Here is a 14,496-nt window from a genome sequence, read left to right as displayed (position 1 = left end):
TACAGTGGCTCAACTATAAGTTTATCAAGCGTTGAGAATACTTTTTGTGCGAAAAAACAAACAAAAATAACGACTTTATTCGACTATTCCTTTTCTTCCTTGTTGGCCTGAAACGAGACTTCCATAGATTTCCACGACGCATGCGCGAGAACTGAACTGAAGTAGTTGAAGGAGATCGCAATTCTCGCGCATGCGTCGTGGAAATCTATGGAAGCCTCGTTTCAGGCCAACAAGGAAGAAAAGGAATAGTCGAATAAAGTCGTCATTTTTGTTTGTTTTTTCGCACAAAAAGTATTCTCGTTGCTTGATAAACTTAGTTGGGCCACTGTAGTCACATGGAATATTTAAACATTTTCTTCATTGACTTTATGGGCCGTCAAGTGTCATTCCCTTAGGAGCCTATGTGGTAGTTATACAGCTCTCAGATTCAATAAAAAATATCTTCATTTGTGTTCCGAAGATGAACTAAGGTCTTACGGGGTTGGTACAGCATGGGGGTGAGAAATTAATGACTTAATTTTCATTTTTGGGTGAACTAACCCTTTAAACGCGGTCCTCCATTCATCACCCTTCCTCATGCGGACCCAATGATAAGCGTTACGTAAATCCAATTTTGTGAAGATGGATGCTCCCTGCAATCGCTCGAAGGCTGAAGACATCAACGGCAAAGGATAAGTATTCTTTACCGTGATGTTGTTCAACCCTCGGTAATCAATGGCACGGTCGCAGAGATCCATCCTTCTGCCCCACAAAAAAGAACCCCACCCCTGCTGGAATCAGAAATATATTTCTCCATAGCCTCCCTCTCTGGAACAGAAAGTGAATATAATTTGCCCTAAGGCGGAGACTTACCTGGCTCTAAATCTATCGCACAGTCATAGGAACGGTGAGGAGGAAGAGAAGCATCTCGAGACTTACTGAACACTTCTCTCAGGTCCCGGTACTCCTCGGGCAAGTTAGATAAATTCATTCCCTTTGGAACACAGAAACAGGTACAGACGAACACGCAGATACAAGACAAGACTCATGACACTTATTACTCCATGTGGAAACTGAATTGTGGCCCCAATCGACTCTGGGATTGTGCAATGTGAGCCAAGGATGACCAAGGACAACTGGTCTGAGTGGTGAGTTCATGAAGAGGAATTTTATAGTCTCGGTGTGATTCCCAGATGTGATGAGTGATGGATTCAGTGGTGTAGTTGATGTTGGGAAGGGGTTGGCCATTGAGGGCGTTGACGGATATCTGGTGCTTGAGTGGAGAAATGGGAATAGAAAGTTCCTTAGCCAGTCCAAAATCCATAAAATTACCTTCAGCCCCAGAATCCAGTAGTGCCTTGGTGTCGTGTATGCTGGTTGCCCACCTTAGTCTTACCGGGAGGAGGGTAGATGATGATGGTGATGAGGTTTTCTCGGCAGAGATCCCACCCGATAGTAGCCTCAATGTTACTACCAGGCTTGATCTTTTACTGGGCAGGCATGAATGAAATGGCTCGCCTTTCCACAGTACCGCCTCTCGCGCTCCTCCCAGGAAAGCCAAGCTCTACCCACCTGCATGGGCTCGGGATCGGAGAGTGGGCTGACCGTGTCCCTGTTGCCGACTCGGGAATCCTCCGTGCTAAAAAGTTGATGACTCTGCTGAAACCGACCCATCCTGTCCAGCCGAGCATCGACCTTAAGAGCTAGCTCAATCAGTCCATTACACTGGCAGAGGTTGGCGAGTAGTTGTTCCTGGAAAAATGTCAGTGGCTGCAATGAGAAATACAGAGAGCATCGGGTCAAGAAAGCCCTGCAATATTCGGGTTCACCTGCATATCCCTCGGGGGCAGGTAGCCGTGGTTCACGCTGCTGGTGCAGCTCTGGTGGTACGGGTTGAACTGGCAGTGTGGGTGGCGCAGTGGGAATTCTCAGAAGTTGGAGTTGTTGGGTGAGCTCAGACACCTGCGTCACAAGCGTGATAAATGATACAATGACAAATGAAACAATGATAAATGAGGGCCATTGTTCAGTGTATGGTATACATGTGCGTATTTATTTACAATTATAGATTGTATACTTTACTTGTGCATGTAAGCAGACGTATTTTTAGTGAGTGTATTGAATTGCTTATATGTACAAATTTCTATCTCTATCTTTTGCAGAGGGATTATATATTTATTTATTTATTATTTATCTTTTTTTTCATTATTGAATTGTATTTTTATTTTGATATTATTTATTGTACCATTGTATAACAATTTATTTATTTACGCATTTATTTATTTATTTATTTATAATTTGTGCATTATTGGCTGGTGAGGGGGTGGGGGGCTAGCTTCGGGGGAACATTGTTGGAGTGCGAGTGGGTGTGTGAGTGTGTGAGTGTGTGGGTTTGTCTTTATGTGTTTGAAATATCGTTTATATTTTACTCTGTATCATCTTGTTTTTTTTGTCATTAATGTTAGGACCCCCTCGAAAATGAGATGGTACATCTCAAGGTGCTATCCTTGAAATAAAGAACATAAAAAAGAACATAAAATATACCGTGACAAAAGGTGCCTCAGGATGTGGGAAGGATTCCTCGAAAAATTGCCTCTGGATTTAGTGGATTTACTGCTCATCAGTGGAAAAATTGGACTACTATTTATTCTCTGTTTTGTTTGAAGGGGTTGATTGAAGACAGGCATTATTGTATGTGGTCTGACTTTGTACAAGCATGCATAATCATATGCTCAATAGTTATCTCCAGAGACAGGCTATAAGTAGCTGACAGGTATCTTTGTCTAAGTTGGTTGCTCTCTATGGGCCATTGAAATGCACACCCACCATGCGTTTGCATTTACATCTGAAAGACTGCATTTTAGATTACGGACCCGTCTATTCATTTTGGTGCTTCTCTTTTGAACGGTTTAATAGAATGTTACGGCAGTATCATAATAACAACAGAAACATTGAGGTTCAAATCATGAGGTATTTTCAACAGAACCAGAACCTTTGAATGCCATTGCCTTGCGATTTTGGTGATAAATTTATCAACATCCTAGCATTAAAAAAAGTAATTCCACTGACATGTTTTATATAAAACAGTATTGCTACATCTCATCTGAAACACTTCTTTTAGAGGATGTAGACCATATTGAGTCGTTGCTCCCATTCCAGGATGTTGTGCTAGAAGAATGTGACAGGGATATTCTGTTATCAATGTACCATAAAATATATCCTACCAATTGTGTCCTCCAAGTGGCACGTTTACTTAGCCTGGATGCCAGCCCGAACTCCACCCACAAAATTTTTTGGTCGGGAAGTTCGGTCTGGACTCGCTCCATTGAGGAGTAATTATGATCAGGCAAAAAATGATCGGGCCAATCAAATTGCCAGGGCGGGCTTTATATGATGATGGACAGATGATCTGCAGGGACGTAATCATCACGTTATCAAAGAGTGCTTGTCAAAGATGACTGCAGCTGGAGAATTAGAATATAGATTCCGCTGTCGAGTCTTTAGTAAAATAAATCGACAGCGCATTCATTTTAATAGACAAACAGAGAACTGCAATCAAGGCATTTGTCGATCGGAAAGATATGTTTGGCGTCCTTCCTACATGATTCGGGAAAAGTGTAACTTATCAGCTGACCGTTAAGAAGATGGGACGTGATGAAAAGCCTGTGGTCGTTGTGGTTTCTCCTTTGGTGGCACTCATGGAGAAGTAAGTAAAAGAAGTAACACTCGTTATTTAACTTCTAAAATTAATAAAGTTAGGCTACGTTCTGTATTTGAAAACTGCGCTATGCAAAGGAGTTGCGTTGCTCTGATTGATTGTAGGTCTACCGACTATCCAATTGAGTGCAGAGGGTTTTTTTTTCCTGGTTCGGTTACGACACGCCTCATAATCAAAGCCCAACGGAGGAGTTTCAGACTCATATTCTCTCTTGAATATGAGTATGACAAAGTCAGGTTAACGTTTACTTGCACTAAAGTTAAGAATCTTGGAATTACACTTTCTGTTATTAATTGCAGAGCTGAAAGTTCTGCTTGTATTTCAAGTGGTGTGCTAGTGAATCCAGCTTTGAGTAACCAGTCCTAGTATAGACCCAAATGCAGAGCTGCGTCATGGAATCATAAAAAGATTTTTTCTTATAATCAGTGTAAAAACTAACACATGTATTCCACAGCATGTTGTTGCAAAGGTTACATGGTTACACCCTCATCCAGACATTTCTTTGGGAACCCTGTGGAGGTATGGAGTTTGCAGGGCACACTGACTGATTCTGCACCTGTGGAGCGTGTTGCAGGGAGATGTGTTTTTAGTACATGAGCTGTGCAGTTAAGTCAGACAAAAGAAACGGTATCAGTTATCAGTCGTAATTCCTTTTTGCACAATGTTTGAGATTTAGACCAATATGTGCCTTAGGCCTTTTTTTATTCCTTATTTTTATTTTGAGTATATCCGTTTTTGGTGTTTTAAACTGACTTTTTATCTTGACCTTTTTTTAAATATCGCTTTTCACAATACAGATTGTATCAAAGTAGCTTTACAGAAATAACAGGAAAATAATGTAAGAAAGTTTGTTTCCAGAAGAAAATAGCTTCACAGTCCAGCTCAGTGGTGATTAATTTTGTTGTAAAAAAAACAAACAAAAATGTATATATAGCTAGCCACTCGGGGGAAAACCGTGATGTCATTGTCCATCTCAGTTCAAATCTCATACTATAATGGTGTCAATGCAGGCAGATCAATAATATTGTTGAATATTAAAAAAAATGTTCCAAATTAAGCAAGCTAAAAGCCAATGGCGACAAAGGTGAAACAGGCAACAAACGTTATTCTCTGCAATTTGTAAAACTTCACAATAAAATTTGAGATATTCTGACATGTTTGGTTCATTTTCCTTTATTTGTTCCATTAAATTCCTTTATTTTATTAAATATTCAGGTGTTTTTGTGAACGTATATGTTAACCCTTGTGAAAAAGAAGTGTGCTTAATTGTATTGAAAGTGTACTTTTTGTGTGCTTAAACTCATGAAAGTATACTTTTTGAAAAGTGTACTTTCAGATAATATAATATAATTACAATTAAAGACCACTTAAGTTTAACTTAAAGTAAGTACACTTTCATTACATTATTTATAAACACACTTAAGTGCACTTTTAAAAATGCACTTTGTAATAATATGTAATTAAGTTTAACTTAAAGTAAGTACACTTTCATGACAATATTTATAAACACACTTAAGTGTACTTTTTGTGTCAACTTAAGTTTTACATTTTAAACAATTATGATTTTATAGTGTTTTAAAGTTATTTAAGTTATTAAATGAAATGTATTTTGATGAATTGACTAATATTTGACTAATTTTAATGGAAAACATGGAAAGTAATTCATTTTAATTTCAACTCAAGTGTGTTGTCCAAAAACAATTAGTTCATTTATTTTAAATGTGTTTAATCTAGAATATAATTAAAGCACATTAAAGCACTTGGAATGTGTTTTTCCAATAAATTTGCAATACAGTATAATCCAGGACAACTTATTGTTGACATTTTTGTCAGTTTTCTACATAATATATGACAATAAAATGTAATTTATGAGAGGAGTCTTAGCATAACAGTAATGTGTGGTACTTTACATATGTGAGAAAGTCAATTAAACACATTTAATTGCAATCTACACTGAACAAAAATATTGACTTTTAGTTGGTTGAAAGAGTAGCGTTTTGTGAACTTACAGAGTATAACAACACAAAGAGTTAGAACAACTTTATTCTTTTGGGAACTGCACCAACCCGGTCTCATCCCAAGACGTCATATAACTGACGTTTTGGGACATCTTTTGACCATACTTCAATATTCGCCTTTTTAGGGCCCCCTTAAACGTCGGTAGATGAGGTTATGGGATCCTAACTCTACCCCATACCTAAACCTAACCCGTCACCTAACTGATGTTAAAGGTAAAGCGTCAGTTGCATGACGGCCCGGGATCGCCATCTACCGACGTTTAAGGGGGCCCTAAAAAGGCGGATATTGACGTATGGTCAAAAGACGTCCCAAAACGTCAGTTATATGACTTTTTGGGATGAGACTGTGTTAACTGCACAGACCACTTGTACAAAGTAGAACACTCCTGTTAAATTTTTATCAATTATTTTTATTGGTGTTTTCTCTGTAATTCTGAAACTAGCCTATTTTAATAGCCTTTTTAATTCTGACTGGATTAGCAGAATTCACCAATCCTACTTCATCTCTTTGTAAACTGTTTTTGAACACTTGACTGTTGCCACAATTGATACAATTAAATTCATAAAAACCCAATTAGGCCAATTGAAAATGTATGTGACCAATCATTAGAAATTTTTGATTTGCAAATTTTTGAGTTAACCTTTGATTGTCCGTCTCTTGCTTTCAGAAATACATCTTTGTCAGCTTTCTTTATCCTTTATCCATTCCATTCTTTATCCATTTTCCCTTTCTTTATCCATTCATCAGTCCCTGTGTCTTACTCTAAATCCTTCATTATATTTGCCAAACTTTCATTGGATGTCTCTCTTCTCTTTAGGCTTTCTTCATATGGCCTTGGTGTTGCAAAACTAATATTTTGATCCTGGTATGTCTACAGGTGTTGACCCCATTAATCTTAATTATTATCAGTGTTTTTCACACCTTTTTACCTTACAAACCTCAGCTTGCATCTATTCTTAACTAGTTTTCACCAAGAAGGTCAGACATTTATTAAGGTATTTGATTAGTCTTTCTCGGGTATTTTAAAAATGCAGTTCCTCTATTACAGGTCCACTGGTGGGGATGACAGTTACAAATAAGATATCTCAAAGTGTATGGTACTCACTTTCTGATTTATAAGCTAGTCAGAAATAGAAAAGGTGAACTCTTTCTCTGTCTCCCTCCTTTCCTTCATCTCTCTCATCTCTCTCACACACATACACACACACACAGTCTCGCTATCTTTTTGCAGCCCCTCCTCTCTCTGTCAGAGGCAGCCCCTCCTTTCTGCCTCTCTTTCTCAGATCACAGTCACCGTTGACTTGTGCTATATGAGAGGGAAACAAGTGTTCTCTCATAATTTCAGTTGAATGAATATCATAAATTAATATCATTATTTTTAAACAGTCCTAATCTGTGCATTTGACGCGTGGATACATACTTTTACTCTTTATTTTTCTTTTAACAATGAATAGACAAAGCCGAATTATTGTTCAGAATAGGCTGTTTTTCTTAGTCCAGATCATAGCTCCTGCAGTCAGAAGAATGACCAAATAGACGACAAAGCAAAATTATTAAATTTCATTTCATAGTCTCCCCATAATGTTTAATTACTCTTTAGTGCATGTTTCTGAATTTAATGGCTCAAATAAATAAATATCAAGTTTTTTTCTTTCTTTGTTGTTTAAGATTTTTCTCCCCGTCTCCTCTCCTACCCCTTCTATTTGTCCATCATTAAAAAAAAAAAAAAATTCTCCATCAATTTCCACCCACTGGTATTGGGGTTGCTTCTCAAAACTAGTCAAATTATCCACCAGTGCTGGTCTGATTTCTCCTCCCTATCTGACTTTAACGATTGTGTCATTTTCCCACTGTACTGGCCCCGGAATCACTATATGCATGTTCCTCAAAATCGTGGCTCCTCCTGAACCCAGTGTCACAGTCTTCGTCTTCACCTGTTTGTCCCGTCATCTGCACTACACCTCCCCGGATCCTTTTGTTTCCACTCCCGGACTCACTCCCTCATCAGCCACCTGTTCCTCGTCATCATCATCTGTTTCACCTGTTTTCACCCCATTATGTTTGATTCTTCTGTGTATTTAGTTGATTCTCATTCAGTCTGTCTTTGTCGATCGATGTTTAATGTTACGCTGAGTATCCTGTCTTCCTGCCTGTATTTTTGAAAATAAAACGTCACCTTCGTGTTAAATGGACTTCTTCCACTCCTTCTACCTGCACTCCTGCACTCCCACCACCACAACCCGTGACAGATCGATCGACCACACCAATAACAGCATGGGACTTCTCCTAACCCCGGCTCTCACCACCTTCAACCTGTTTCAGGACGGACGCTCTTCCGAGGAGTATGTCGTCAGGTTCCTGGAGCTCTCTGCTGGGGTAAGTTGGTCAGATGACGTCCTAAAGTCAGTCTTTTGGCTGGGTTTGGACGATCCTCTGTACCAGCAAGCCCCAGCAGCAGCGTTTCCAGGGACCTTCACCGGATACCTGAACCATGTGTTGTGGTTGAGTGGGTCAGCCTTCACCGTTGGTGAGGCTGAAGATGACAACACCCCTCAACCACACACACACCCCATCATCACCGCATCAGCCCTCATCACCCATCAGTCAGAACCACACACACCCATCATCACCTCACCAGCCATCATCGTCCTCCCGTCTGAGCCCTCTTCACCGCTGGTTCCGTCCAGCTCCTCAGAGACTGAATGCTCTTCACCGCTGGTTCCGTCCAGCTCTCCAGAGACTAAATGCTCTTTACCGCTGGGTCCGTCCAGCTCTCCAGAGTCTGAATGCTCTTCACTGCTGGTTCCGTCCAGCTCTCCAGAGACTAAATGCTCTTTACCGCTGGGTCCGTCCAGCTCTCCAGAGTCTGAATGCTCTTCACTGCTGGTCCCGTCCAGCTCTCCAGAGACTAAATGCTCTTCACCGCTGGTTCCGTCCAGCTCTCCAGAGACTAAATGCTCTTTACCGCTGGGTCCGTCCAGCTCTCCAGAGTCTGAATGCTCTTCACTGCTGGTTCCGTCCAGTTCTCCAGAGTCTGAATGCCCTTCACTGCTGGTTCCGTCCAGTTCTTCAGAGTCTGAATGCTCTTCACTGCTGGTTCCGTCCAGTTCTTCAGAGACTGAATGCCCTTCACTGCTGGTCCCGTCCAGCTCTCCAGAGTCTGAATGCTCTTCACTGCTGGTTCCGTCCAGTTCTTCAGAGTCTGAATGCCCTTCACTGCTGGTTCCGTCCAGTTCTTCAGAGACTGAATGCCCTTCACTGCTGGTCCCGTCCAGCTCTCCAGAGTCTGAATGCTCTTCACTGCTGGTTCCGTCCAGCTCTCCAGAGACTGAATGCTCTTTACCGCTGGTTCCGTCCAGCTCTCCAGAGATTGAACGCTCTTCACCGCTGGTTCCGTCCAGCTCTCCAGAGACTGAATGCTCTTCACCGCTGGTTCCGTCCAGCTCTCCAGAGACTGAATGCTCTTCACTGCTGGTTCCGTCCAGCTCTCCAGAGACTGAATGCTCTTCACTGCTGGCTCCGTCCAGCTCTCCAGAAACTGAATGCTCTTCACTGCTGGTTCCGTCCAGCTCTCCAGAAACTGAATGCTCTTCACTGCTGGTTCCGTCCAGCTCTCCAGAAACTGAATGCTCTTCACTGCTGGTTCCGTCCAGCTCTCCAGAAACTGAATGCTCTTCACTGCTGGTTCCGTCCAGCTCTCCAGAGACTGAATGCTCTTCACTGCTGGTTCTGTCCAGCCCTCCAGAGACTGAATGCTCTTCACTGCTGGTTCCGTCCAGCCCTCCAGAGACTGAACGCTCCTCCCTGCTGGTTCCTTCCAGCCTTCCCGAGCACGAACTCTCCGCCCCGCTGGTTCCGTCCAGCTCTCCCGAGCGTGCACTCTCAGCCCCGCTGGTTCCGTCCAGCTCTCCCGAGTGTGAACTCTCAGCCCCGCTGGTTCCGTCCAGCCTTCCCGAGCACGTACTCTCCGCCCCGCTGGTTACGTCCAGCCATCCCGAACCTGAGCTCCCCTCACCACTGGTTCCAACCAGCCCCGTCCAGACCGTCCAGCCAGAGACCGTCCAGACCGTCCAGCCAGAGACCGTCCAGACCGTCCAGCCAGAGACCGTCCAGACCGTCCAGCCAGAGACCGTCCAGACCGTCCAGCCAGCGACCGTCCAGACCGTCCAGCCACAGACCGTCCAGACCGTCCAGCCAGAGACCGTCCAGACCGTCCAGCGAGAGACCGTCCAGACCGTCCAGCCAGAGACCGTCCAGACCGTCCAGCCAGAGACCGTCCAGACCGTCCAGCGAGAGACCGTCCAGACCGTCCAGCGAGAGACCGTCCAGACCGTCCAGCCAGAGACCGTCCAGACCGTCCAGCCAGAGACCGTCCAGACCTTCCAGCCCGAGACCGTCCAGCCCGAGACCGTCCAGCCCGAGACCGTCCAGTCCCCATCTGCCCTTCACCCGGGGACTCAACCCAAATATTTTTTTGGGGGGGGCCCAGTGTCCCAGCCACGGCCGCCCGAAGGGCTTTCTCCGCCGTGGCCGCCCAAAGGGACCTCACCGCCGTGGCTGCCCGAAGGGACCTCACCGCCGTGGCCGCCTGAAGAGACCTCACCGCCATGGTCGCCCGAGAGGGCCTCACAGTCTGCTCCGCCCTGGCCACGCCCTCATCCTACTCCGCCCTGGCCACGCCCTCACCCTGCTCCGCCCTGGCCACGCCCTCACCCTGCTCCGCCCTGGCCACGCCCTCACCCTGCTCCGCCCTGGCCACGCCCTCACCCTGCTCCGCCCTGGCCACGCCCCCATCCTGCTCCGCCCTGGGGGACTTCCTGCTCCTGACCACATCCTCCACAGCCACCAGGGCGCCCACCCCCCCTCCCCGCTGATGTTACGGCGTGAGGTCACGCCTACCGGGAGGGGGGAGTGATGTCACAGTCTTCGTCTTCACCTGTTTGTCCCGTCATCTGCACTACACCTCCCCGGATCCTTTTGTTTCCACTCCCGGACTCACTCCCTCATCAGCCACCTGTTCCTCGTCATCATCATCTGTTTCACCTGTTTTCACCCCATTATGTTTGATTCTTCTGTGTATTTAGTTGATTCTCATTCAGTCTGTCTTTGTCGATCGATGTTTAATGTTACGCTGAGTATCCTGTCTTCCTGCCTGTATTTTTGAAAATAAAACGTCACCTTCGTGTTAAATGGACTTCTTCCACTCCTTCTACCTGCACTCCTGCACTCCCACCACCACAACCCGTGACACCCAGAAACCAAGTGTACCACGCATTTCTTTTCAGGTATGTTATATATAATGGATTTATCTTTATTTCTAATGTAGTTAACTGTGAATCCAAAAGGGTGTTTTTTGGAAGGTTTTAGAAGGTTTGTTCAGGTGTGGCCTGAGTATTCTGTTTTTTATTTTTATTATAAAGCAAGAATGGCCCTTAATGGATTGGCGTGATGTGATTAATATATATATTATATATATTAATATATATATTATTATTATATATATATATATTAATCACATCACGCCAATCCATTAAGGGCCATTCTTGCTCAAGATGATTCAAATTTGTGATCTTTGTAAATTTTTAAAGAGCTATTTTTTCAAGAGTTCACTTTTGAAAAAACTTTTGCTGATAAATTAGGCCACCCTTAAAAATATTCTTGTTTGCCGTAACCCGACCGTCCCTGTCAATTTAGGGCCGACCCAATTTTTTATTTTTTTTTCCTTTTAGTCCGACCGACTTGCCGGTTGTAACTTGCGTTCAGACCGACCGATTTTTTTTTTTACTCTTCAAACGACTAATTCAAATTCAATAAAATAATATTAATTATATTTTAGTTAGTATTTTGAAAGTTGCTTGTGCCTACATAGCCTACAAACGTAGGCTACGTTCTTTCTTAAATAAAAACCCTTGGCGTCATAGTCATCAGATTATGTTTACCATTGGTTTAACGTTAAGCGTGTCACTATATGGCTTACGTTCGCTCGTTTCAGTGTTCCCGCTTGGTACCCGGTATTAAAAGGGCAACGGGGCTGAATATCAACCATTTCTATATATAATAAAAATATTAAACAATTTGTCTGTGATGCAATTTTGCTATTCGCAGTCCAGAAGAGAGAGCGATCTCTCACCCGGAGCCACAGCGAGCACAACACGACAGCCCTGCTTAATGAGTGACAATGAGGACAAAACGTGGTTACACTTTAGATCTGGGATATTATTCTAATTGTATTTTAGATTTCCGCTTTCAAAGATTATAAAAAGAAGATATTTGAGATGAAACCATTAGTCTAGCGCAACTTCCTTCCCTTCACAGCGTTGCGCTGTCATTTCTTCCTAAACCCCAAACGTACCGTCAGAATCAGCACGATCGGTGATTGTTGTAAAATGCAGTCTGTACTGTTGCTAAACTGCGGACACGTTCAATCATTAAAAGAGCTATTAAAAGCACAAAAGTCTGCGCAAGAGACGTTGTTCACGACGCCCGACAGAAAAGTAGGCTATCGCCTCATTTTGGGCTTCATGTGCGCATCCAAACCATCAAATATACATAAAATATAAAATGACCTGCTCTGAGATTCATTTAAACACAGTTTATGTCTTAATTGGACGTAAGTTGGGAGAAAACAGTGTTGCCAGATTGAAAATATCAAAGTATCGTACCAGAAGCTCAAAATTATCGTATTTGGAAGAAAATGATCGTACACGCGTCAAAGGGGGGGGGGGGGGGGGGTTATATAATATATAATCTATATTAGATTATAATCTAATATAGATTATAACAATATATATAATCTATATTATAATATCTATAATATTAAATATTATAGATAGAATATTATATATCTATATCTATAATACTTCTCTGATGTTCTGTAATAGCTTCCTCTGTAAAATACTATAGTATTTTTATAAAAGGAATTACGTAATATTTTGTATAATATTGTATAATATTTTGTCCTAAAATACTACAAGAGTCGTTTTTCCTAAGGGATGTCTCAATCACATTAGCGTTATCAGCTTAAGGTTATCAGCTCAATACAGAGTGAGAGTGCAGTCTGTGAGAATTCGGATTCTGTCAGCAAAACCCCTCGGCAATTTCGAGGTTACTATTGATCACCGTTTTACAAAAGGATTAATAGTTTGGAGTGAAGGTTACGTACAGTTGTTAAGTGACAAGGTTTTGTGGACCTACAATAACTTATATCAACTTAGTTGATTGAGTTAGGCTTATGTTACCAGTAGCTACCGCGATGTCTTACCTGGAGATTCAACCAGATAATAGTCTGGAAACGACACCTCCGGCCATTTGGTGGGTCATTGACCCAGTTTTTAATTAAATAAAGGCAATCATAACCTATTACAGTTCATTTTGAAATGTACCGTTGCCGGTCGGCAGCCGTCAATGACTCGCAATATGACATTTTTGTCATTCAAATACATACGCTGCTTTCCCCCACGCCGACCACGCCCCCCAACTATGACGCGTGGATGACGGGGGCGGGGGAGACGCACACACGCAGTCTCTCCCTCATACCGTGCTCTCTCGCCTTCATTTTCTCCTCACAAGCATGACGTAAATCAACAGCTAGATCAATGAGTATAGAAGCACTATGATTATGACCCCCGATCACAAAAATCTGAAATTATCGTACATTATGGGATTTTTTTCATTATTGATCGTACATCGTACAGAGGTCAAAATTATCGTACAAATACGATAATTATCGTACATCTGGCAACACTGGGAGAAAATGATGGTGCATCAGTCATCTATTACAGTAGAGTTCTGCATTCGGTCTTAAAGGGGCAGTAGTCTAGTAAACGTGACGATTGAGCCAATGCGAATCAAACAACAAAAGGCAGATAAAAATCACTCACAGCTCTTGAATGAATAACTTAAACTTTAATAAGCATTAATCTAACTATGATAAACTATGCAGTGTCATTTTACATTTGATTACTAGCTAAATTAAATTACTTTTCAGAGAGAGCGACAGACTTAACTGAAAAGTAGCTAATTTTAGACCTTCCTGAAATTAAAGCACTGTGTATATAGGCTAATTTATATCTTTGTTTAATTGTATTCTTTGTTTGACCATGTGTTTGTACTTGTTTTTGCTTATCTCATGTATATATGCATAACAAATAGATATTTTATACATTTTGTGACTAGCCTAAAATGTAACTGGTCGTATTTTGCATTAACACCTAGCGGTGGATGCACAGTTTGAAAACCCAGTCAGTGACGTCACAATATGCTTTTTTTTTTTTAAATTCACGATCACCATCTCCAAAATTGTACCTTTTTTTTTTACACTGAATCTTGGAAAAAAAAAATATAGACCTACCTACCGACCCTTTTTTAAAAAAAAAATTGCTGTTACTGCAAACCAAAATATTTTTAAGGATGGCCTTACTCACCCCCATGTCATCCAAGATGTCCATGTCTTTCTTTCCTCAGTCGAAAAGAAATTAAGGTTTTTGATGAAAACATTCCAGCATTTTTCTCCTTATAATGGACTTCAATGGGAACCGGATGGTTCAAGGTCCAAACGACAGTTAATAACAGTTTCAGATGCAGCTTCAAATGTCTTTAAATGACACCAAACGATGAATAAGGGTCTTATCATGCGAAACGATCGGTTATTTCAAAGCTTATTCCAAAAATGTAACTTTTCTAAGGACAAATGCTAGCCTTGTAATATATTGTGAGGCGCGTTTGCAAAGTCACGTAATACGTAATTACGTTCAAAAGGTCACGGGCGACGTAGCCGGAAG

Source organism: Pimephales promelas, chromosome 16 (assembly GCF_988280905.1).
Source record: "Pimephales promelas chromosome 16, fPimPro1.hap1.1, whole genome shotgun sequence".
NCBI lineage: Eukaryota > Metazoa > Chordata > Actinopteri > Cypriniformes > Leuciscidae > Pimephales > Pimephales promelas.
Note: the sequence above shows the minus strand (reverse complement) of the source record.